This window comes from Garra rufa, unplaced genomic scaffold, assembly GCF_049309525.1.
Source record: "Garra rufa unplaced genomic scaffold, GarRuf1.0 hap1_unplaced_001, whole genome shotgun sequence".
Classification (NCBI taxonomy): domain Eukaryota; kingdom Metazoa; phylum Chordata; class Actinopteri; order Cypriniformes; family Cyprinidae; genus Garra; species Garra rufa.
In genome coordinates, this window is record NW_027394276.1 from 2,019,006 (window position 1) to 2,042,627 (window position 23,622).

Genomic DNA, 23,622 nt, shown 5'->3' on the forward strand with positions numbered 1-23,622 from the left:
TAAAAAGGCGGTCCATGCTCGAAAACCTTCCAATGTGGGCCAAGATTGGGCCAAAATTCCTGCACAGCGCTGTAACAGACTCATTGCAAGTTATGGAAAATGCTTGATTTCAGTTGTTTTGTTTTTGTTACATAAATGTTGGATTAATATCCCTTTACAGCCATATTCTGTACAGTTTTGTTGTCTGAGTTTGGCTGTCGTTTCGAACTAAAATGGTCCTGTGGTCCACTACAGTGGACATGCGGTAAAATTAAAAATAAAAACAAAACGTAAAAACTCTAAATTGTAGAATTTTTTTTTAACCCAAAGGATGTAGGAAATCACAAAAAAACAACAAAAAAGAGGCACTTTTTTTCTTTGGGTCTCATAGGCCTGTATGATGGACCACAAATGACAGAGAAACTTATAGCTGGTCCCAACCAGCTCCAAAACACATACAGGCATTTTACAAATAACCCTGAAGGCCTTGATGAGCTGCTTGATTGGAAGTGGAGGTGTTTATTTAGGGCTGAAGCTAAACTCTGCAAAACCCTCATGAACTGACTTTGGCACCCAAGGTTTGTGAAGCCCTGAGGTTCATGAGAGATTCGCAGAGGGTTTTGAGAACACAATGTGTGCTGGTTTCACTTTGTTTATATACACAGTTGCATACGTTTCAAAATTTTGTGAACAGAAGAAGTTTACTGCATTTCAACAGTATACCACCAAAATAAATGATATACAGAATTTTTTAAGCTTAAGGATTTGAGCGCTTGAATGAAATGTCATATTGCAGTTTAAATCGTGTCAAAATAACCAAAATAATAATAATACATAATTATAATGTAATTATTCAAATCAAATGTAAAAAAAAGTTTGTTTGTTTGTTTGTTTGTTTGTTTTTCTTGCGTGTCATGTGACCATTAACATACACTCCTCAGCTAATACACTTACACATGACTTATTGCTTGTTCCCTTTATCATTTTTAACGGATTGCTTTATTTATTTTCTTTCATTTTATTTTCTCTGTGATTTCTTTCTGCTTACAGTGTTGCAAAGAACATATTCTTCCTTTCTCCTCCAGGGGGCGATCGAGAGACCTTTTCTCTACAGTAAATCTCTAAGCACTTTATACAAGTCAAAAGTTTTTGAACTGTAAGAAAAAAAATGTTTATAGAAAAATACAGTTTTATTTAGCAAGGATGCTTTCAATTAATAAAACATGATGATAAATACATTCATCATGCTGATCTTTGGATCTTTCTATTCATCAAAGAATCCTGAACATGTACTCAACTATTTTAAATATAGATATTAATAATAATAAATGTTTCTTGAACAGCAAATCAGCATATTAAAATGAAATGAATGAAATCACAAGAATCAATTACATTTTATATTGATATATTAAAATATATTCAAAAAGAATATTATTTTAAAATTAAAAAAATATTTTACAAATTACCTTAAAAGGTAAAAGTATTTCAGAATATTACTGCTTTTGTGGTATTTTGGATCAAATAAATGCAGAAGAGAGTTCCTTTAAAAAAAAAACAAAAAAAAAAACATTACAAATCTTACTGTCCAAAAACTTTTGACTGGTAGTGTATGAAGTGCTTGAGAGATTTACTGCAGAGAAAAGGTCTCTCGATCGCCCCCTGGAGGAGAAAGGAAGAATATATCCTTTGCAACACTGTAAGCAGAAAGAAATTCCAGAGAAAACAAAATGAAAGAAAATAAATGAAGCAATCAGTTTAAAATGTTAAAGGGAACAAGCAATAATTCTGAGTCATGTGTTAGTGTATTAGTTGAGGAGTGTAGGAAAAGCAAAAGCTTACAGCACCTGGTATTCCCAGGCGGTCTCCCATCCAAGTACTAACCAGGCCCGACCCTGCTTAGCTTCCGAGATCGGACGAGATCGGGCGTGCTCAGGGTGGTATGGCCGTAAGCGAAAGCTGAAGTCAAGAGTGAGCTATTTAAAGAAGACACACCAGCAGCAGCCCTACACAGATCGACCCGTAAAGACACACGCCCCGGACTGCAGTTGCAAGAATAACAACCACCCCACCCTCAAAGAAATAGTATTATTAAAGCATATAAACGTATAACTATTTTTTCCCCCGACATATTATCGCTTCAACCAAAGTTCGCCATAATGTTGATTAACAAAGAAAAAAGTCAACTCTCCTCTCTTTTCGTGAAAAAAGGAAGTAAAAATGGGCAGATTTTGATTATTTAAAAGTAGAAATAAGAAGCATATCATTTTATGGAAAAAGAAAAAAAGTAACAATTGCCTTTTCTTTTAGCTAAAGAGGTGCTCAGGTGCATCTCAATACATTAGAATGTTGTAGAAAAGTTCATTTATAATTCAACTCAAATTGTGAAAGTCGTGTATTAAATAAATTCAGTGCACACAGACTGAAGTAAGTCTTTGGTTCTTTTAATTGTGACGATTTACCTCGCATTAGTTACTTTTTTATGGAAAGTAATGCATTACATTACTTTTGCGTTACTGTTTAAATCTGGCTTGCTTGTTTGTTTTAATATAAAAAGTAGCCTACTATTTTTTTATTTTTTTTTTGACAATGTAAAAGCCTTTTCATACCAAAAGCCTCAGGTTAAGGGAAAAGTAAATTCACGTCTGTACAGTAGACCACAGAAGAAAAAAATGTCAACTCTTTACCAGTAAAAAAAGGAAAACAAATGTTAGATAATCTAGATGAATTGGGTCCCTGTACGGTCCGTGTACGTTTTATTCATTTCACTTTCAAATTGAAACGAAATAAGCAGAAATAAGAAAACGGCTCATTTATTCGTTTTTTCATTAGTTCAGAAAACGAAAAAACGAGATATTGGCTCGATCATGAGACGCCCCTTTACGCCGATTGGTCAATCAAACCTGGACCGGTGACACCATCCATTGTTCGTTCAACAAAATAAAAGACCATTATTTATTTATTTTCATTCTTTTGCAGTCTTTAAAACAACACACAAGTGCAATAACATTAATTACATCAAAATATTATACAATGTAACTAAAAATATAATAATAATAATAATAATAATAAAATTGGAAAAGCAATTAGAAAATCACATGTACACAAGAAGTTCAAATAGTTACAAATTATTCAAACAATAGATTTATGGCTTTAAAAATAATTTACAGCTTGTGTCTTATTTCTTGATTCTTTTAACCATTGCATACCTGGCTGTTTCTATTAAAATGAGAGTCAACAAGATGATAGTCCCCTGACTTCTGTTCAACCTAACTCGTTTCACAAATATTTATTTCACAAATATTAATCTGCATCCAGCATGTTTTATTTTGCTGAATGATTTTAAATCTGAGCATCTGCGGTACCCAGACAGCGCAAAGAATAACAGATCAGTGTTCAGTCAATGTAAATGCACAGCAGTCTTAACGTTTCTTTTAGACATTATGTTCAGTTTTGGACAAGCGATGGTAAGTGCAAATACTGTAATGCAAATCTACCGAGGGTGGAGAATTTGATTTTTTACTGCACTGTATATCATAGCCACAGGAACGTTTCATTTCGCCAGGATTTAAGTTAGTATAAGTGTGCAAAGCCTTGATGCTTAGCCTAAGTAAAATGTTGATATCAGCTAGATAAAAAATAACGCTTTAAAAAAAGTCGCTTTTCACGATGTTCGGCCATTTAACCATTAAATTAGCCTACTTGCCCACCGCCCCACCGTCGTTTTTTATTAAAATATTATATTGAAGTAATTTTTATAGAAATAATATCAAGGTAGTTCAGCGGGACAACAGACAATCGCCTGCTTCATACAGCACAAGCAACAGCGCAGGAGACCATGATACAGCGAGATGATTGGCAGAAGCACAAGAGCGCAAGTAAACGTTTGTTAATCAAGAAAAAAATATAGGTGCCTGTAGGTTATATACATCTATAGCCACAGGAACGTTTAATTTTGCTGAGATTTAAGTTAAATGTGCACAGATAATTAATGACACTTAGGTGGGCCCAGGGAAAAAAAAATATTAGGCTAGAGTTTAAAAAATGTAAAAAATAAAAAAATAAAAAAAACTGTCCTTTTATACTGTATTATATATTTACACTGGATCACCAACAGTACAGTAAAAATTAAATTCTCCACTCTTCAGTACCTTCAGTCGATTTGCATTACAGTATTTGCACTTACCATCGCTTGTCCAAAACTGAGTATAATGTCTAAAAGAAAAGTTATGACTGCTGTGGATTGACACGTGACATGTGAACGGCCCCTTAAAATGGTAACCATATGTAAAAATGTTTTTCTGTCTATGCTCTCTAAACACTTCAAACTATTTTGTGTCCATATTTTAAACCTTTATATTCTACATCAACTTTACCTGAATTCACTTTACATTTTTGATACGATCTCAAAACACTGATTAGAAAAAAGCTTCCCTCTGGCGGTCAATCGTGATAATTCAGAGTTGCTTGTTACCACCTGTTCTCCGTATTAAAATATCTGTTGTTATAACCTGGGATATTTCAACAATATTTATTAATACACTTTCTTTAATGCGCTCAAATTTAGATTTTAGTCAGTGTTTCTATTCAATTTCTATTTTAATTATATTTAAAGTGTCATCGGTTACCACAATCTTTCATGTTTACCAGACACAACATGAAAACACGGTTCTAGCACCTCCCGTAGATCCGGACCTGTGGGGTTTCATAAAAGAAGTTTACCAAATAAGCCTGGTTTATTTCAGTTAGTCTGACTTATTTTGAGCCAAATCAAGCTAGCTAAAATAAGACTTGCTTATTTGGTAAACTTTTGGTACGTCTGTTAAAGATCACTTGATTTGGAAAGCATCTACTGTGTACAAACATCTGACAGACCTCTTTAAGATGTCAGTTTTACATGCATTGTAAATCATAAACATCTGAAAGACATCAAAAATTGTTAGGTACATGGATCGACCCGTAATGATACATGTCCCCGGCTGCAGCTGCAACACAAACAGCCACATTTACCCCCTCAAGCCTTTTTAATATATATATTTTGTTTTTACTAGGCCTAATAATACTAACAACAAAAAAAAAAAAACCCTACACATATCAACTCGCCACATTGTCGCACTTTGAGTGCAAGTGAATGTGCCTGTTTTTTAGAAGAAATGCGAGGCATATCATTTTAAAAACAAACTAACAAACATTTGTTCTTCAGGGTCTGCTCTGTAGCATACAATTTAATAATAATAATATGAAACATACAAGGTTAAACATTGAGAGTATTTTTGGAGTTTTTTTTATTATTATTATTTTTTTATGCCCATTAATGACATAACATCAATTTTAGTCTACCATTGAAAAGGACTAATAAGTCTTTCAAACAAAAATCATTTTTATGTCACGTACCTGAAACTGTGTCATTTTACTGCTATATCCATTGTCTCCTATTGGATCCGAAAAGGTGAATGGCTTTCATAACACTCCACAGTGTTTCTTAAACACTTTCTCCAGAGATCCAGACAGTGATGCTGTTTATGGGAAGGTTTTACTTCTGGGATAAAATTGTTCCCAAAAGTGAGATAAATCTGATAAAGCCTCCCTTTAAATGCACAGGTATGTCTTCAAATATACAACTGATACCTCCTGAGACCCAGCCCATTGACTTATGTCCTCTGTAGTGGACCTTGTGTTTTCATGAATTTTCTTTGAATTTTTTGAGCTACTCTGTCAAGTCCTGTTGTACTGTGCAGAGGACATCCTGGGCTTTCTAGTGATATGTCATTTGATTGGCTGGCATGCTAGGAACCACTTTTACACTGAATCCAAAATGGCCGACATGCAAATGAGCACATTTTATGGGAAGGACAGAGATATGTAAAATTTAGCTTTTTTACATGTTTTTTACTATTATAATCACATATATATTTGTTTATTAAAGTGTCAGTAACAATACATTTAGCTTTCAAAGCTGTTAAATTGTTTATGTTTCAAAATATCATCCTTTTTTAAATGTCAACTATAGTGGACATCAGGACCATCTTAATGTAATTAATGACTGCATGTTGTAGGAGGCAGAACTGAAGCAGAGAGGATTTTTATAAGATAGTTGAGGGAAACTCTGACTTAGAGCTGTCAGATGAGGATAAATTTGAATGTAACATACAAGAAGATGTTGAAGAAGAGGAAGAAATTGCAGGAGACTCAGATGAGCAGACTGAGACAGACACAGAGACAGAAAGGGAAGAACAGGAAAGATACCGCACTCTGTGGTTCTGCAGAAGGACAATGCACACCAGCAAATTCACTTCTGAATGGTTGAAGAAAAACAAAATGAAGACTTTGGAGTGGCCTAGTCAAAGTCCTGACCTGAATCCTATTGAGATGCCCACAGCATGACCTTAAAAAGGCGGTCCATGCTCGAAAACCTTCCAATGTGGGCCAAGATTGGGCCAAAATTCCTGCACAGCGCTGTAACAGACTCATTGCAAGTTATGGAAAATGCTTGATTTCAGTTGTTTTGTTTTTGTTACATAAATGTTGGATTAATATCCCTTTACAGCCATATTCTGTACAGTTTTGTTGTCTGAGTTTGGCTGTCGTTTCGAACTAAAATGGTCCTGTGGTCCACTACAGTGGACATGCGGTAAAATTAAAAATAAAAACAAAACGTAAAAACTCTAAATTGTAGAATTTTTTTTTAACCCAAAGGATGTAGGAAATCACAAAAAAACAACAAAAAAGAGGCACTTTTTTTCTTTGGGTCTCATAGGCCTGTATGATGGACCACAAATGACAGAGAAACTTATAGCTGGTCCCAACCAGCTCCAAAACACATACAGGCATTTTACAAATAACCCTGAAGGCCTTGATGAGCTGCTTGATTGGAAGTGGAGGTGTTTATTTAGGGCTGAAGCTAAACTCTGCAAAACCCTCATGAACTGACTTTGGCACCCAAGGTTTGTGAAGCCCTGAGGTTCATGAGAGATTCGCAGAGGGTTTTGAGAACACAATGTGTGCTGGTTTCACTTTGTTTATATACACAGTTGCATACGTTTCAAAATTTTGTGAACAGAAGAAGTTTACTGCATTTCAACAGTATACCACCAAAATAAATGATATACAGAATTTTTTAAGCTTAAGGATTTGAGCGCTTGAATGAAATGTCATATTGCAGTTTAAATCGTGTCAAAATAACCAAAATAATAATAATACATAATTATAATGTAATTATTCAAATCAAATGTAAAAAAAAGTTTGTTTGTTTGTTTGTTTGTTTGTTTTTCTTGCGTGTCATGTGACCATTAACATACACTCCTCAGCTAATACACTTACACATGACTTATTGCTTGTTCCCTTTATCATTTTTAACGGATTGCTTTATTTATTTTCTTTCATTTTATTTTCTCTGTGATTTCTTTCTGCTTACAGTGTTGCAAAGAACATATTCTTCCTTTCTCCTCCAGGGGGCGATCGAGAGACCTTTTCTCTACAGTAAATCTCTAAGCACTTTATACAAGTCAAAAGTTTTTGAACTGTAAGAAAAAAAATGTTTATAGAAAAATACAGTTTTATTTAGCAAGGATGCTTTCAATTAATAAAACATGATGATAAATACATTCATCATGCTGATCTTTGGATCTTTCTATTCATCAAAGAATCCTGAACATGTACTCAACTATTTTAAATATAGATATTAATAATAATAAATGTTTCTTGAACAGCAAATCAGCATATTAAAATGAAATGAATGAAATCACAAGAATCAATTACATTTTATATTGATATATTAAAATATATTCAAAAAGAATATTATTTTAAAATTAAAAAAATATTTTACAAATTACCTTAAAAGGTAAAAGTATTTCAGAATATTACTGCTTTTGTGGTATTTTGGATCAAATAAATGCAGAAGAGAGTTCCTTTAAAAAAAAAACAAAAAAAAAAACATTACAAATCTTACTGTCCAAAAACTTTTGACTGGTAGTGTATGAAGTGCTTGAGAGATTTACTGCAGAGAAAAGGTCTCTCGATCGCCCCCTGGAGGAGAAAGGAAGAATATATCCTTTGCAACACTGTAAGCAGAAAGAAATTCCAGAGAAAACAAAATGAAAGAAAATAAATGAAGCAATCAGTTTAAAATGTTAAAGGGAACAAGCAATAATTCTGAGTCATGTGTTAGTGTATTAGTTGAGGAGTGTAGGAAAAGCAAAAGCTTACAGCACCTGGTATTCCCAGGCGGTCTCCCATCCAAGTACTAACCAGGCCCGACCCTGCTTAGCTTCCGAGATCGGACGAGATCGGGCGTGCTCAGGGTGGTATGGCCGTAAGCGAAAGCTGAAGTCAAGAGTGAGCTATTTAAAGAAGACACACCAGCAGCAGCCCTACACAGATCGACCCGTAAAGACACACGCCCCGGACTGCAGTTGCAAGAATAACAACCACCCCACCCTCAAAGAAATAGTATTATTAAAGCATATAAACGTATAACTATTTTTTCCCCCGACATATTATCGCTTCAACCAAAGTTCGCCATAATGTTGATTAACAAAGAAAAAAGTCAACTCTCCTCTCTTTTCGTGAAAAAAGGAAGTAAAAATGGGCAGATTTTGATTATTTAAAAGTAGAAATAAGAAGCATATCATTTTATGGAAAAAGAAAAAAAGTAACAATTGCCTTTTCTTTTAGCTAAAGAGGTGCTCAGGTGCATCTCAATACATTAGAATGTTGTAGAAAAGTTCATTTATAATTCAACTCAAATTGTGAAAGTCGTGTATTAAATAAATTCAGTGCACACAGACTGAAGTAAGTCTTTGGTTCTTTTAATTGTGACGATTTACCTCGCATTAGTTACTTTTTTATGGAAAGTAATGCATTACATTACTTTTGCGTTACTGTTTAAATCTGGCTTGCTTGTTTGTTTTAATATAAAAAGTAGCCTACTATTTTTTTATTTTTTTTTTGACAATGTAAAAGCCTTTTCATACCAAAAGCCTCAGGTTAAGGGAAAAGTAAATTCACGTCTGTACAGTAGACCACAGAAGAAAAAAATGTCAACTCTTTACCAGTAAAAAAAGGAAAACAAATGTTAGATAATCTAGATGAATTGGGTCCCTGTACGGTCCGTGTACGTTTTATTCATTTCACTTTCAAATTGAAACGAAATAAGCAGAAATAAGAAAACGGCTCATTTATTCGTTTTTTCATTAGTTCAGAAAACGAAAAAACGAGATATTGGCTCGATCATGAGACGCCCCTTTACGCCGATTGGTCAATCAAACCTGGACCGGTGACACCATCCATTGTTCGTTCAACAAAATAAAAGACCATTATTTATTTATTTTCATTCTGTCTTTAAAACAACACACAAGTGCAATAACATTAATTACATCAAAATATTATACAATGTAACTAAAAATATAATAATAATAATAATAATAATAAAATTGGAAAAGCAATTAGAAAATCACATGTACACAAGAAGTTCAAATAGTTACAAATTATTCAAACAATAGATTTATGGCTTTAAAAATAATTTACAGCTTGTGTCTTATTTCTTGATTCTTTTAACCATTGCATACCTGGCTGTTTCTATTAAAATGAGAGTCAACAAGATGATAGTCCCCTGACTTCTGTTCAACCTAACTCGTTTCACAAATATTTATTTCACAAATATTAATCTGCATCCAGCATGTTTTATTTTGCTGAATGATTTTAAATCTGAGCATCTGCGGTACCCAGACAGCGCAAAGAATAACAGATCAGTGTTCAGTCAAGTGTAAATGCACAGCAGTCTTAACGTTTCTTTTAGACATTATGTTCAGTTTTGGACAAGCGATGGTAAGTGCAAATACTGTAATGCAAATCTACCGAGGGTGGAGAATTTGATTTTTTACTGCACTGTATATCATAGCCACAGGAACGTTTCATTTCGCCAGGATTTAAGTTAGTATAAGTGTGCAAAGCCTTGATGCTTAGCCTAAGTAAAATGTTGATATCAGCTAGATAAAAAATAACGCTTTAAAAAAAGTCGCTTTTCACGATGTTCGGCCATTTAACCATTAAATTAGCCTACTTGCCCACCGCCCCACCGTCGTTTTTTATTAAAATATTATATTGAAGTAATTTTTATAGAAATAATATCAAGGTAGTTCAGCGGGACAACATACAATCGCCTGCTTCATACAGCACAAGCAACAGCGCAGGAGACCATGATACAGCGAGATGATTGACACGACCATAGCGGAGGCAGAAGCACAAGAGCGCAAGTAAACGTTTGTTAATCAAGAAAAAAAATATAGGTGCCTGTAGGTTATATACATCTATAGCCACAGGAACGTTTAATTTTGCTGAGATTTAAGTTAAATGTGCACAGATAATTAATGACACTTAGGTGGGCCCAGGGAAAAAAAAATATTAGGCTAGAGTTTAAAAAATGTAAAAAATAAAAAAATAAAAAAAACTGTCCTTTTATACTGTATTATATATTTACACTGGATCACCAACAGTACAGTAAAAATTAAATTCTCCACTCTTCAGTACCTTCAGTCGATTTGCATTACAGTATTTGCACTTACCATCGCTTGTCCAAAACTGAGTATAATGTCTAAAAGAAAAGTTATGACTGCTGTGGATTGACACGTGACATGTGAACGGCCCCTTAAAATGGTAACCATATGTAAAAATGTTTTTCTGTCTATGCTCTCTAAACACTTCAAACTATTTTGTGTCCATATTTTAAACCTTTATATTCTACATCAACTTTACCTGAATTCACTTTACATTTTTGATACGATCTCAAAACACTGATTAGAAAAAAGCTTCCCTCTGGCGGTCAATCGTGATAATTCAGAGTTGCTTGTTACCACCTGTTCTCCGTATTAAAATATCTGTTGTTATAACCTGGGATATTTCAACAATATTTATTAATACACTTTCTTTAATGCGCTCAAATTTAGATTTTATTCAGTGTTTCTATTCAATTTCTATTTTAATTATATTTAAAGTGTCATCGGTTACCACAATCTTTCATGTTTACCAGACACAACATGAAAACACGGTTCTAGCACCTCCCGTAGATCCGGACCTGTGGGGTTTCATAAAAGAAGTTTACCAAATAAGCCTGGTTTATTTCAGTTAGTCTGACTTATTTTGAGCCAAATCAAGCTAGCTAAAATAAGACTTGCTTATTTGGTAAACTTTTGGTACGTCTGTTAAAGATCACTTGATTTGGAAAGCATCTACTGTGTACAAACATCTGACAGACCTCTTTAAGATGTCAGTTTTACATGCATTGTAAATCATAAACATCTGAAAGACATCAAAAATTGTTAGGTACATGGATCGACCCGTAATGATACATGTCCCCGGCTGCAGCTGCAACACAAACAGCCACATTTACCCCCTCAAGCCTTTTTAATATATATATTTTGTTTTTACTAGGCCTAATAATACTAACAACAAAAAAAAAAAAACCCTACACATATCAACTCGCCACATTGTCGCACTTTGAGTGCAAGTGAATGTGCCTGTTTTTTAGAAGAAATGCGAGGCATATCATTTTAAAAACAAACTAACAAACATTTGTTCTTCAGGGTCTGCTCTGTAGCATACAATTTAATAATAATAATATGAAACATACAAGGTTAAACATTGAGAGTATTTTTGGAGTTTTTTTTATTATTATTATTTTTTTATGCCCATTAATGACATAACATCAATTTTAGTCTACCATTGAAAAGGACTAATAAGTCTTTCAAACAAAAATCATTTTTATGTCACGTACCTGAAACTGTGTCATTTTACTGCTATATCCATTGTCTCCTATTGGATCCGAAAAGGTGAATGGCTTTCATAACACTCCACAGTGTTTCTTAAACACTTTCTCCAGAGATCCAGACAGTGATGCTGTTTATGGGAAGGTTTTACTTCTGGGATAAAATTGTTCCCAAAAGTGAGATAAATCTGATAAAGCCTCCCTTTAAATGCACAGGTATGTCTTCAAATATACAACTGATACCTCCTGAGACCCAGCCCATTGACTTATGTCCTCTGTAGTGGACCTTGTGTTTTCATGAATTTTCTTTGAATTTTTTGAGCTACTCTGTCAAGTCCTGTTGTACTGTGCAGAGGACATCCTGGGCTTTCTAGTGATATGTCATTTGATTGGCTGGCATGCTAGGAACCACTTTTACACTGAATCCAAAATGGCCGACATGCAAATGAGCACATTTTATGGGAAGGACAGAGATATGTAAAATTTAGCTTTTTTACATGTTTTTTACTATTATAATCACATATATATTTGTTTATTAAAGTGTCAGTAACAATACATTTAGCTTTCAAAGCTGTTAAATTGTTTATGTTTCAAAATATCATCCTTTTTTAAATGTCAACTATAGTGGACATCAGGACCATCTTAATGTAATTAATGACTGCATGTTGTAGGAGGCAGAACTGAAGCAGAGAGGATTTTTATAAGATAGTTGAGGGAAACTCTGACTTAGAGCTGTCAGATGAGGATAAATTTGAATGTAACATACAAGAAGATGTTGAAGAAGAGGAAGAAATTGCAGGAGACTCAGATGAGCAGACTGAGACAGACACAGAGACAGAAAGGGAAGAACAGGAAAGATACCGCACTCTGTGGTTCTGCAGAAGGACAATGCACACCAGCAAATTCACTTCTGAATGGTTGAAGAAAAACAAAATGAAGACTTTGGAGTGGCCTAGTCAAAGTCCTGACCTGAATCCTATTGAGATGCCCACAGCATGACCTTAAAAAGGCGGTCCATGCTCGAAAACCTTCCAATGTGGGCCAAGATTGGGCCAAAATTCCTGCACAGCGCTGTAACAGACTCATTGCAAGTTATGGAAAATGCTTGATTTCAGTTGTTTTGTTTTTGTTACATAAATGTTGGATTAATATCCCTTTACAGCCATATTCTGTACAGTTTTGTTGTCTGAGTTTGGCTGTCGTTTCGAACTAAAATGGTCCTGTGGTCCACTACAGTGGACATGCGGTAAAATTAAAAATAAAAACAAAACGTAAAAACTCTAAATTGTAGAATTTTTTTTTAACCCAAAGGATGTAGGAAATCACAAAAAAACAACAAAAAAGAGGCACTTTTTTTCTTTGGGTCTCATAGGCCTGTATGATGGACCACAAATGACAGAGAAACTTATAGCTGGTCCCAACCAGCTCCAAAACACATACAGGCATTTTACAAATAACCCTGAAGGCCTTGATGAGCTGCTTGATTGGAAGTGGAGGTGTTTATTTAGGGCTGAAGCTAAACTCTGCAAAACCCTCATGAACTGACTTTGGCACCCAAGGTTTGTGAAGCCCTGAGGTTCATGAGAGATTCGCAGAGGGTTTTGAGAACACAATGTGTGCTGGTTTCACTTTGTTTATATACACAGTTGCATACGTTTCAAAATTTTGTGAACAGAAGAAGTTTACTGCATTTCAACAGTATACCACCAAAATAAATGATATACAGAATTTTTTAAGCTTAAGGATTTGAGCGCTTGAATGAAATGTCATATTGCAGTTTAAATCGTGTCAAAATAACCAAAATAATAATAATACATAATTATAATGTAATTATTCAAATCAAATGTAAAAAAAAGTTTGTTTGTTTGTTTGTTTGTTTGTTTTTCTTGCGTGTCATGTGACCATTAACATACACTCCTCAGCTAATACACTTACACATGACTTATTGCTTGTTCCCTTTATCATTTTTAACGGATTGCTTTATTTATTTTCTTTCATTTTATTTTCTCTGTGATTTCTTTCTGCTTACAGTGTTGCAAAGAACATATTCTTCCTTTCTCCTCCAGGGGGCGATCGAGAGACCTTTTCTCTACAGTAAATCTCTAAGCACTTTATACAAGTCAAAAGTTTTTGAACTGTAAGAAAAAAAATGTTTATAGAAAAATACAGTTTTATTTAGCAAGGATGCTTTCAATTAATAAAACATGATGATAAATACATTCATCATGCTGATCTTTGGATCTTTCTATTCATCAAAGAATCCTGAACATGTACTCAACTATTTTAAATATAGATATTAATAATAATAAATGTTTCTTGAACAGCAAATCAGCATATTAAAATGAAATGAATGAAATCACAAGAATCAATTACATTTTATATTGATATATTAAAATATATTCAAAAAGAATATTATTTTAAAATTAAAAAAATATTTTACAAATTACCTTAAAAGGTAAAAGTATTTCAGAATATTACTGCTTTTGTGGTATTTTGGATCAAATAAATGCAGAAGAGAGTTCCTTTAAAAAAAAAACAAAAAAAAAAACATTACAAATCTTACTGTCCAAAAACTTTTGACTGGTAGTGTATGAAGTGCTTGAGAGATTTACTGCAGAGAAAAGGTCTCTCGATCGCCCCCTGGAGGAGAAAGGAAGAATATATCCTTTGCAACACTGTAAGCAGAAAGAAATTCCAGAGAAAACAAAATGAAAGAAAATAAATGAAGCAATCAGTTTAAAATGTTAAAGGGAACAAGCAATAATTCTGAGTCATGTGTTAGTGTATTAGTTGAGGAGTGTAGGAAAAGCAAAAGCTTACAGCACCTGGTATTCCCAGGCGGTCTCCCATCCAAGTACTAACCAGGCCCGACCCTGCTTAGCTTCCGAGATCGGACGAGATCGGGCGTGCTCAGGGTGGTATGGCCGTAAGCGAAAGCTGAAGTCAAGAGTGAGCTATTTAAAGAAGACACACCAGCAGCAGCCCTACACAGATCGACCCGTAAAGACACACGCCCCGGACTGCAGTTGCAAGAATAACAACCACCCCACCCTCAAAGAAATAGTATTATTAAAGCATATAAACGTATAACTATTTTTTCCCCCGACATATTATCGCTTCAACCAAAGTTCGCCATAATGTTGATTAACAAAGAAAAAAGTCAACTCTCCTCTCTTTTCGTGAAAAAAGGAAGTAAAAATGGGCAGATTTTGATTATTTAAAAGTAGAAATAAGAAGCATATCATTTTATGGAAAAAGAAAAAAAGTAACAATTGCCTTTTCTTTTAGCTAAAGAGGTGCTCAGGTGCATCTCAATACATTAGAATGTTGTAGAAAAGTTCATTTATAATTCAACTCAAATTGTGAAAGTCGTGTATTAAATAAATTCAGTGCACACAGACTGAAGTAAGTCTTTGGTTCTTTTAATTGTGACGATTTACCTCGCATTAGTTACTTTTTTATGGAAAGTAATGCATTACATTACTTTTGCGTTACTGTTTAAATCTGGCTTGCTTGTTTGTTTTAATATAAAAAGTAGCCTACTATTTTTTTTTTTTTTTTGACAATGTAAAAGCCTTTTCATACCAAAAGCCTCAGGTTAAGGGAAAAGTAAATTCACGTCTGTACAGTAGACCACAGAAGAAAAAAATGTCAACTCTTTACCAGTAAAAAAAGGAAAACAAATGTTAGATAATCTAGATGAATTGGGTCCCTGTACGGTCCGTGTACGTTTTATTCATTTCACTTTCAAATTGAAACGAAATAAGCAGAAATAAGAAAACGGCTCATTTATTCGTTTTTTCATTAGTTCAGAAAACGAAAAAACGAGATATTGGCTCGATCATGAGACGCCCCTTTACGCCGATTGGTCAATCAAACCTGGACCGGTGACACCATCCATTGTTCGTTCAACAAAATAAAAGACCATTATTTATTTATTTTCATTCTGTCTTTAAAACAACACACAAGTGCAATAACATTAATTACATCAAAATATTATACAATGTAACTAAAAATATAATAATAATAATAATAATAATAAAATTGGAAAAGCAATTAGAAAATCACATGTACACAAGAAGTTCAAATAGTTACAAATTATTCAAACAATAGATTTATGGCTTTAAAAATAATTTACAGCTTGTGTCTTATTTCTTGATTCTTTTAACCATTGCATACCTGGCTGTTTCTATTAAAATGAGAGTCAACAAGATGATAGTCCCCTGACTTCTGTTCAACCTAACTCGTTTCACAAATATTTATTTCACAAATATTAATCTGCATCCAGCATGTTTTATTTTGCTGAATGATTTTAAATCTGAGCATCTGCGGTACCCAGACAGCGCAAAGAATAACAGATCAGTGTTCAGTCAAGTGTAAATGCACAGCAGTCTTAACGTTTCTTTTAGACATTATGTTCAGTTTTGGACAAGCGATGGTAAGTGCAAATACTGTAATGCAAATCTACCGAGGGTGGAGAATTTGATTTTTTACTGCACTGTATATCATAGCCACAGGAACGTTTCATTTCGCCAGGATTTAAGTTAGTATAAGTGTGCAAAGCCTTGATGCTTAGCCTAAGTAAAATGTTGATATCAGCTAGATAAAAAATAACGCTTTAAAAAAAGTCGCTTTTCACGATGTTCGGCCATTTAACCATTAAATTAGCCTACTTGCCCACCGCCCCACCGTCGTTTTTTATTAAAATATTATATTGAAGTAATTTTTATAGAAATAATATCAAGGTAGTTCAGCGGGACAACAGACAATCGCCTGCTTCATACAGCACAAGCAACAGCGCAGGAGACCATGATACAGCGAGATGATTGACACGACCATAGCGGAGGCAGAAGCACAAGAGCGCAAGTAAACGTTTGTTAATCAAGAAAAAAATATAGGTGCCTGTAGGTTATATACATCTATAGCCACAGGAACGTTTAATTTTGCTGAGATTTAAGTTAAATGTGCACAGATAATTAATGACACTTAGGTGGGCCCAGGGAAAAAAAAATATTAGGCTAGAGTTTAAAAAATGTAAAAAATAAAAAAATAAAAAAAACTGTCCTTTTATACTGTATTATATATTTACACTGGATCACCAACAGTACAGTAAAAATTAAATTCTCCACTCTTCAGTACCTTCAGTCGATTTGCATTACAGTATTTGCACTTACCATCGCTTGTCCAAAACTGAGTATAATGTCTAAAAGAAAAGTTATGACTGCTGTGGATTGACACGTGACATGTGAACGGCCCCTTAAAATGGTAACCATATGTAAAAATGTTTTTCTGTCTATGCTCTCTAAACACTTCAAACTATTTTGTGTCCATATTTTAAACCTTTATATTCTACATCAACTTTACCTGAATTCACTTTACATTTTTGATACGATCTCAAAACACTGATTAGAAAAAAGCTTCCCTCTGGCGGTCAATCGTGATAATTCAGAGTTGCTTGTTACCACCTGTTCTCCGTATTAAAATATCTGTTGTTATAACCTGGGATATTTCAACAATATTTATTAATACACTTTCTTTAATGCGCTCAAATTTAGATTTTAGTCAGTGTTTCTATTCAATTTCTATTTTAATTATATTTAAAGTGTCATCGGTTACCACAATCTTTCATGTTTACCAGACACAACATGAAAACACGGTTCTAGCACCTCCCGTAGATCCGGACCTGTGGGGTTTCATAAAAGAAGTTTACCAAATAAGCCTGGTTTATTTCAGTTAGTCTGACTTATTTTGAGCCAAATCAAGCTAGCTAAAATAAGACTTGCTTATTTGGTAAACTTTTGGTACGTCTGTTAAAGATCACTTGATTTGGAAAGCATCTACTGTGTACAAACATCTGACAGACCTCTTTAAGATGTCAGTTTTACATGCATTGTAAATCATAAACATCTGAAAGACATCAAAAATTGTTAGGTACATGGATCGACCCGTAATGATACATGTCCCCGGCTGCAGCTGCAACACAAACAGCCACATTTACCCCCTCAAGCCTTTTTAATATATATATTTTGTTTTTACTAGGCCTAATAATACTAACAACAAAAAAAAAAAAACCCTACACATATCAACTCGCCACATTGTCGCACTTTGAGTGCAAGTGAATGTGCCTGTTTTTTAGAAGAAATGCGAGGCATATCATTTTAAAAACAAACTAACAAACATTTGTTCTTCAGGGTCTGCTCTGTAGCATACAATTTAATAATAATAATATGAAACATACAAGGTTAAACATTGAGAGTATTTTTGGAGTTTTTTTTATTATTATTATTTTTTTATGCCCATTAATGACATAACATCAATTTTAGTCTACCATTGAAAAGGACTAATAAGTCTTTCAAACAAAAATCATTTTTATGTCACGTACCTGAAACTGTGTCATTTTACTGCTATATCCATTGTCTCCTATTGGATCCGAAAAGGTGAATGGCTTTCATAACACTCCACAGTGTTTCTTAAACACTTTCTCCAGAGATCCAGACAGTGATGCTGTTTATGGGAAGGTTTTACTTCTGGGATAAAATTGTTCCCAAAAGTGAGATAAATCTGATAAAGCCTCCCTTTAAATGCACAGGTATGTCTTCAAATATAAAACTGATACATATAGGCCTGTATGATGGACCACAAATGACAGAGAAGCTTATAGCTGGTCCCAACCAGCTCCAAAACACATACAGGCATTTTACAAATAACCCTGAAGGCCTTGATGAGCTGCTTGACTGGAAGTGGAGGTGTTTATTTAGGGCTGAAGCTAAACTCTGCAAAACCCTCATGAACTGACTTTGGCACCCAAGGTTTGTGAAGCCCTGAGGTTCATGAGAGATTCGCAGAGGGTTTTGAGAACACAATGTGTGCTGGTTTCACTTTGTTTATATACACAGCTGCATACGTTTCAAAATTTTGTGAACAGAAGAAGTTTACTGCATTTCAACAGTATACCACCAAAATAAATGATATACAGAATTTTTTAAGCTTAAGGATTTGAGCGCTTGAATGAAATGTCATATTGCAGTTTAAATCGTGTCAAAATAACCAAAATAATAATAATACATAATTATAATGTAATTATTCAAATCAAATGTAAAAAAAAAGTTTGTTTGTTTGTTTGTTTGTTTGTTTTTCTTGCGTGTCATGTGACCATTAACATACACTCCTCAGCTAATACACTTACACATGACTTATTGCTTGTTCCCTTTATCATTTTTAACTGATTGCTTTATTTATTATGTTGGCTTGGAGAAGCCAACATATTGTTATGCTATTTAAACTTATTATTATGTTGGCTTGGAGAGCCAACATACTGTTATGCTATTTAAACTTATTATTATGTTGGCTTGGAGAGCCAACATACTGTTATGCTATTTAAACTTATTATTATGTTGGCTTGGAGAGCCAACATACTGTTATGCTATTTAAACTTATTATGTTGGCTTGGAGAAGCCAACATATTGTTATGCTATTTAAACTTATTATTATGTTGGCTTGGAGAGCCAACATACTGTTATGCTATTTAAACTTATTATGTTGGCTTGGAGAAGCCAACATATTGTTATGCTATTTAAACTTATTATTATTAAACTTCTTCTGAGACTAAAATTCTATACGCTACTCCTCCTAGAGCTTTAAGGCTACAAGCCCCAAACTCGGCGGAGCCTTGGGCCCTGGTCACGAAAGTGTTGCTATATCTTTTTGGAATGATCAGACTTACAGTTGATTTCATATTAATTTTTTTACATGAAAAATTTCTATAGGATTTCAATGGGCTGAGAAAAAATGCGCCATCTAGAGGCGCAATACCTCTCCACTGAAGAGGCGGGACTCAAACCTCTTGCTTACAGTCACTCTGAAATCGGTGGAAATACAAATAAATACCGCTTTTTAAAATTTAAATATTACAGCGATTTAACTCTAAATACCCATTAGAACATATCAACAGCTAAATTCAGTGGTTTGTGAGCAGTTCTTGTAAAAGAAAAGCTTGCACCCTTCAGCGAGTATACAAGCCGTCAGCACGAACTCTCTCTGTATGTGCTCATAAACAACATAACTTGCACGAATTAGAACGCCTTTAAAATTAATATATTTCAGCGATTTATTTGTAAATACCCATTAGAACACATCAACAAATCAGCCTTTTGTGATCTGTTTTATTTCAAAGTTAAAGCACTGTCTTCAGCAAATGTGTTATACAGACGAGCTTTCAGGCTCGGAGCTAACTTACCCGACTGAGAATTATGACTGCACGTCTTTTAAAAGCATTTAAATAAAAACACTCCAGTGATCCAACACAATAAATATACAAGAATATTTTAAAGAACTACATTAGCTGCAAATGAGCTTTTCAGTTTCACTAACGACCATGTTACCGAGCTGTGACTTACTTTCACTTTGAACTCGGTGGAAAATGCATATAAATAATGCCTTTAAAATTACAATATTCCAGCCATTTAATTGTAAATACCCATTAGAACACATCAAGACCTGAATTCAGCTGTTTGAGCGAATTTATTCAAAACCCTAAGCATTTCCTTCACCGCGTACAGATTGCTTTCAACGAGTATACATGGAGACGAACGACATAATTTGCACGAATTAGAACGCCTTTAAAATTACAATATTGCAGCGATTTAATTCAGTCCACCCATTAGAAAATATCAACAGCTAAATGCAGTTGTTTGTGTGCATTTTGTTTTTATACAGAGAGCGCTGCGTTCAGCAGTGTGTTAGACATATGAGCTCCGAGATGTCCGACTGACAATTATACATGACTGCACGTCTTTTAAAGGCATTTAAATAAAAACACTCCAGCGATTCAACACAATAAATATAGAAGAATATTTTAAAGACCTGCATTGGGTGCAAATTACTTTTTTCATAGGCTTAACTAACTAACATGAGATGCACTGCTCAGTCTTCATCTTCATCATCAAAGACATCATTTGCACGTCTTTTAAAGGTATTTAAATACAAACACTCCAGCGATTAAAAACAATAACAGTAGAGTAATATATTACACAGCTTAAATGCTTGCTTATTTCTGCTTTTAGGCTCAACCGCACAGCAACGCTTTCAAGCACGCGCTGCACACTTGTTGTATGGCAAGCCGTTTTAACCTAAAATAACACATAAATCCACTATGGCAAGCTGTTTTAACCTAAAATATACTAAGCATTACTTATCGTAATAGCATTTTTACTAGCAACAATTCAATCAGAGAGCTCTAAGTGTTCTGGACTGGACCTTTTGCCCGAAGGCTGCCCGGTTTGCTTCTCCAAGCCAACATTTAAAGTTTGTCATCGAACTTTAGCTTCTAGTTATGTTGGCTTGGAGAAGCCAACATATTGTTATGCTATTTAAACTTATTATTATTATTATTATTATTATTAAACTTCTTCTGAGACTAAAATTCTATACGCTACTCCTCCTAGAGCTTTAAGGCTACAAGCCCCAAACTCGGCAGAGCCCAGGGCCCTGACCCCGAGATTGTTGCTATATCTTTTTAGACTGATCAGACTTACAGTTGATTTATTATTAATTTTTTTACATTAAAAATTCCTAAAATTTCGCCCTCTAATGGAGCAATATTCCAGTATGGCAAGCCGTTTTAACCTAAAATCCACACATGATCCTCTATGGCAAGCTGTTTTAGCCTAAAATATACTAAGCATTTCTTGTCGTACTGCCATTTTTACTAGCAACAATTCAATTAGAGAGCTCTAAGTGTTCTGGGCTGGCCCTTTTGCCCCAAGGCTGCCCGGTTTGGCTCTCCAAGCCAACATTTAAAGTTTGTCATCGAACTTTAGCTTCTAGTTATTATTATAGTTATTATTCTTATGACCTAAGAAAATTTCTGACAGCTACTCCTCCGAGGCCTTTGAAGCCACAAGGCCCAAACTTGGCAGAGACCTGGGCCCTTGTCCCGAAAGATATGCTATATCTATTTGGACTGATCAGATGTACAGTTGATTTATTATTAATTTTTGAATATGACAAATTTCCCAATGAATTACATGGGCTGAGAAAAAATGCGCCCTCTAACAGTAATACCTCTCGACTGAAGAGGCGGGATTCAAACCTCTTACTTACAGTCACTCTGAAAACGGTGGAAATAGAAATAAATACCACCTTAAAAATGTAAATATTACAGCGATTTAACTCTAAATACCCATTAGAACATATCAACAGCTAAATTCAGTGGTTTGTGAGTATTTCTTGTAAAAGAAAAGCTCGCACCCGTCAGCGCTTATACAAGCCGTCGGCATGTACTCTCTCTGTATGTGCTCATAAACAACATAATTTGCACGAATTAGAACGCCTTTAAAATTAATATATTTCAGCGATTTATTTGTAAATACCCATTAGAACACATCAACAAATCAGCCTTTTGTGATCTGTTTTATTTCAAAGTTAAAGCACTGTCTTCAGCAAATGTGTTATACAGACGAGCTTTCACGGATCGGAGCTAACTTACCCGACTGAGAATTATACATGACTGCACGTCTTTTAAAAGCATTTAAATAAAAACACTCCAGCAATCCAACACAATCAATATACAAGAATATTTTAAAGAACTACATTAGCTGCAAATGAGCTTTTCAGTTTCACTAACGAACATGTTACCGAGCTGTGACTTACTTTCACTTTGAATTTGGTGGAAAATGCATATAAATAATGCCTTTAAAATTACAATATTCCAGCCATTTAATTGTAAATACCCATTAGAACACATCAAGACTTGAATTCAGCTGTTTGAGCGAATTTATTGAAAACCCTAAGCAATTCCTTCACCGCGTACAGATTGCTTTCAACGAGTATACATGGAGACGAACGACATAATTTGCACGAATTAGAACGCCTTTAAAATTACAATATTGCAGCGATTTAATTCAGTCCACCCATTAGAAAATATCAACAGCTAAATGCAGTTGTTTGTGAGCATTTTGTTTTTTCATACAGAGAGCGCTGCATTCAGCAGTGTGTTAGACATGAGCTCCGAGATGTCCGACTGAGAATTATACATGACTGCACGTCTTTTAAAGGCATTTAAATAAAAACACTCCAGCGATTCAACACAATAAATATAGAAGAATATTTTAAAGACCTGCATTGGGTGTAAATGAGCTATTTCAAACGTTTTACTAACGAACATGAGATGTATGGCTGCATTATCAGTCTGTGTCAACAAATAATTCATTTGCACGTCTTTTAAAGGTAATCAAATAAAAACATTCCAGCGATTGCACACAATAAATATAGAAGAATATTTTAAAGAGCTGCATTGAGTGCAAATGAGCTGTTTCATAGATTTAACTAACTAACATTGGATGCACTGCTCAGTTCTTCGTCTGCATCATCAAAGACATCATTTGCACGTCTTTTATTCATTTTTTTTCAATAAATATAGAATAATATTTTAAAGAGCTACATTGGGTGTAAATGAGCTATTTCAAACGTTTCACTAACGAACATCAGATGTATGGCTGCATTATCAGTCTGTCAACAAACATCATTTGCACATCTTTTAAAGGCATTTAAATAAAAACACTCCAGCGATTGCACACAATAAATATAGAAGAATATTTTAAAGAGCCGCATTGAATGCAAATGACCTGTTTCAAAGGTTTTTAACGAACATGAGATGTAAGGCTGCATTATCAGTCTGTCAACAAAGAATTCATTTGCACGTCTTTTAAAGGTAATCAAATAAAAACATTCCAGCGATTGCCCACAATAAATATAGAAGAATATTTTAAAGAGCTGCATTGAGTGCAAATGAGCTGTTTGCACTGCTCAGTTCTTCGTCTGCATCATCAAAGACATCATTTGCACGTCTTTTAAAGGTATTTAAATACAAAAACTGCAGCGATTTA

General features: G+C 34.3%; 3 non-coding genes across 3 annotated transcripts; all 3 read right to left on the reverse strand.

Annotated features, from left to right (window-relative positions):
- Nucleotides 1–1,811: 1,811 nt before the first annotated feature.
- Nucleotides 1,812–1,930, reverse strand: LOC141303451 (5S ribosomal RNA). The gene has a single exon (XR_012343431.1). It is a non-coding gene; the product is annotated as a 5S ribosomal RNA (ribosomal RNA).
- A 6,244-nt stretch (nt 1,931–8,174) lies between these two features.
- Nucleotides 8,175–8,293, reverse strand: LOC141303574 (5S ribosomal RNA). Its single transcript, XR_012343553.1, has one exon. It is a non-coding gene; the product is annotated as a 5S ribosomal RNA (ribosomal RNA).
- Nucleotides 8,294–14,550: 6,257 nt separating this feature from the next.
- LOC141303697 (5S ribosomal RNA) lies at nt 14,551–14,669 on the reverse strand. Its single transcript, XR_012343672.1, has one exon. It is a non-coding gene; the product is annotated as a 5S ribosomal RNA (ribosomal RNA).
- Nucleotides 14,670–23,622: the final 8,953 nt, after the last annotated feature.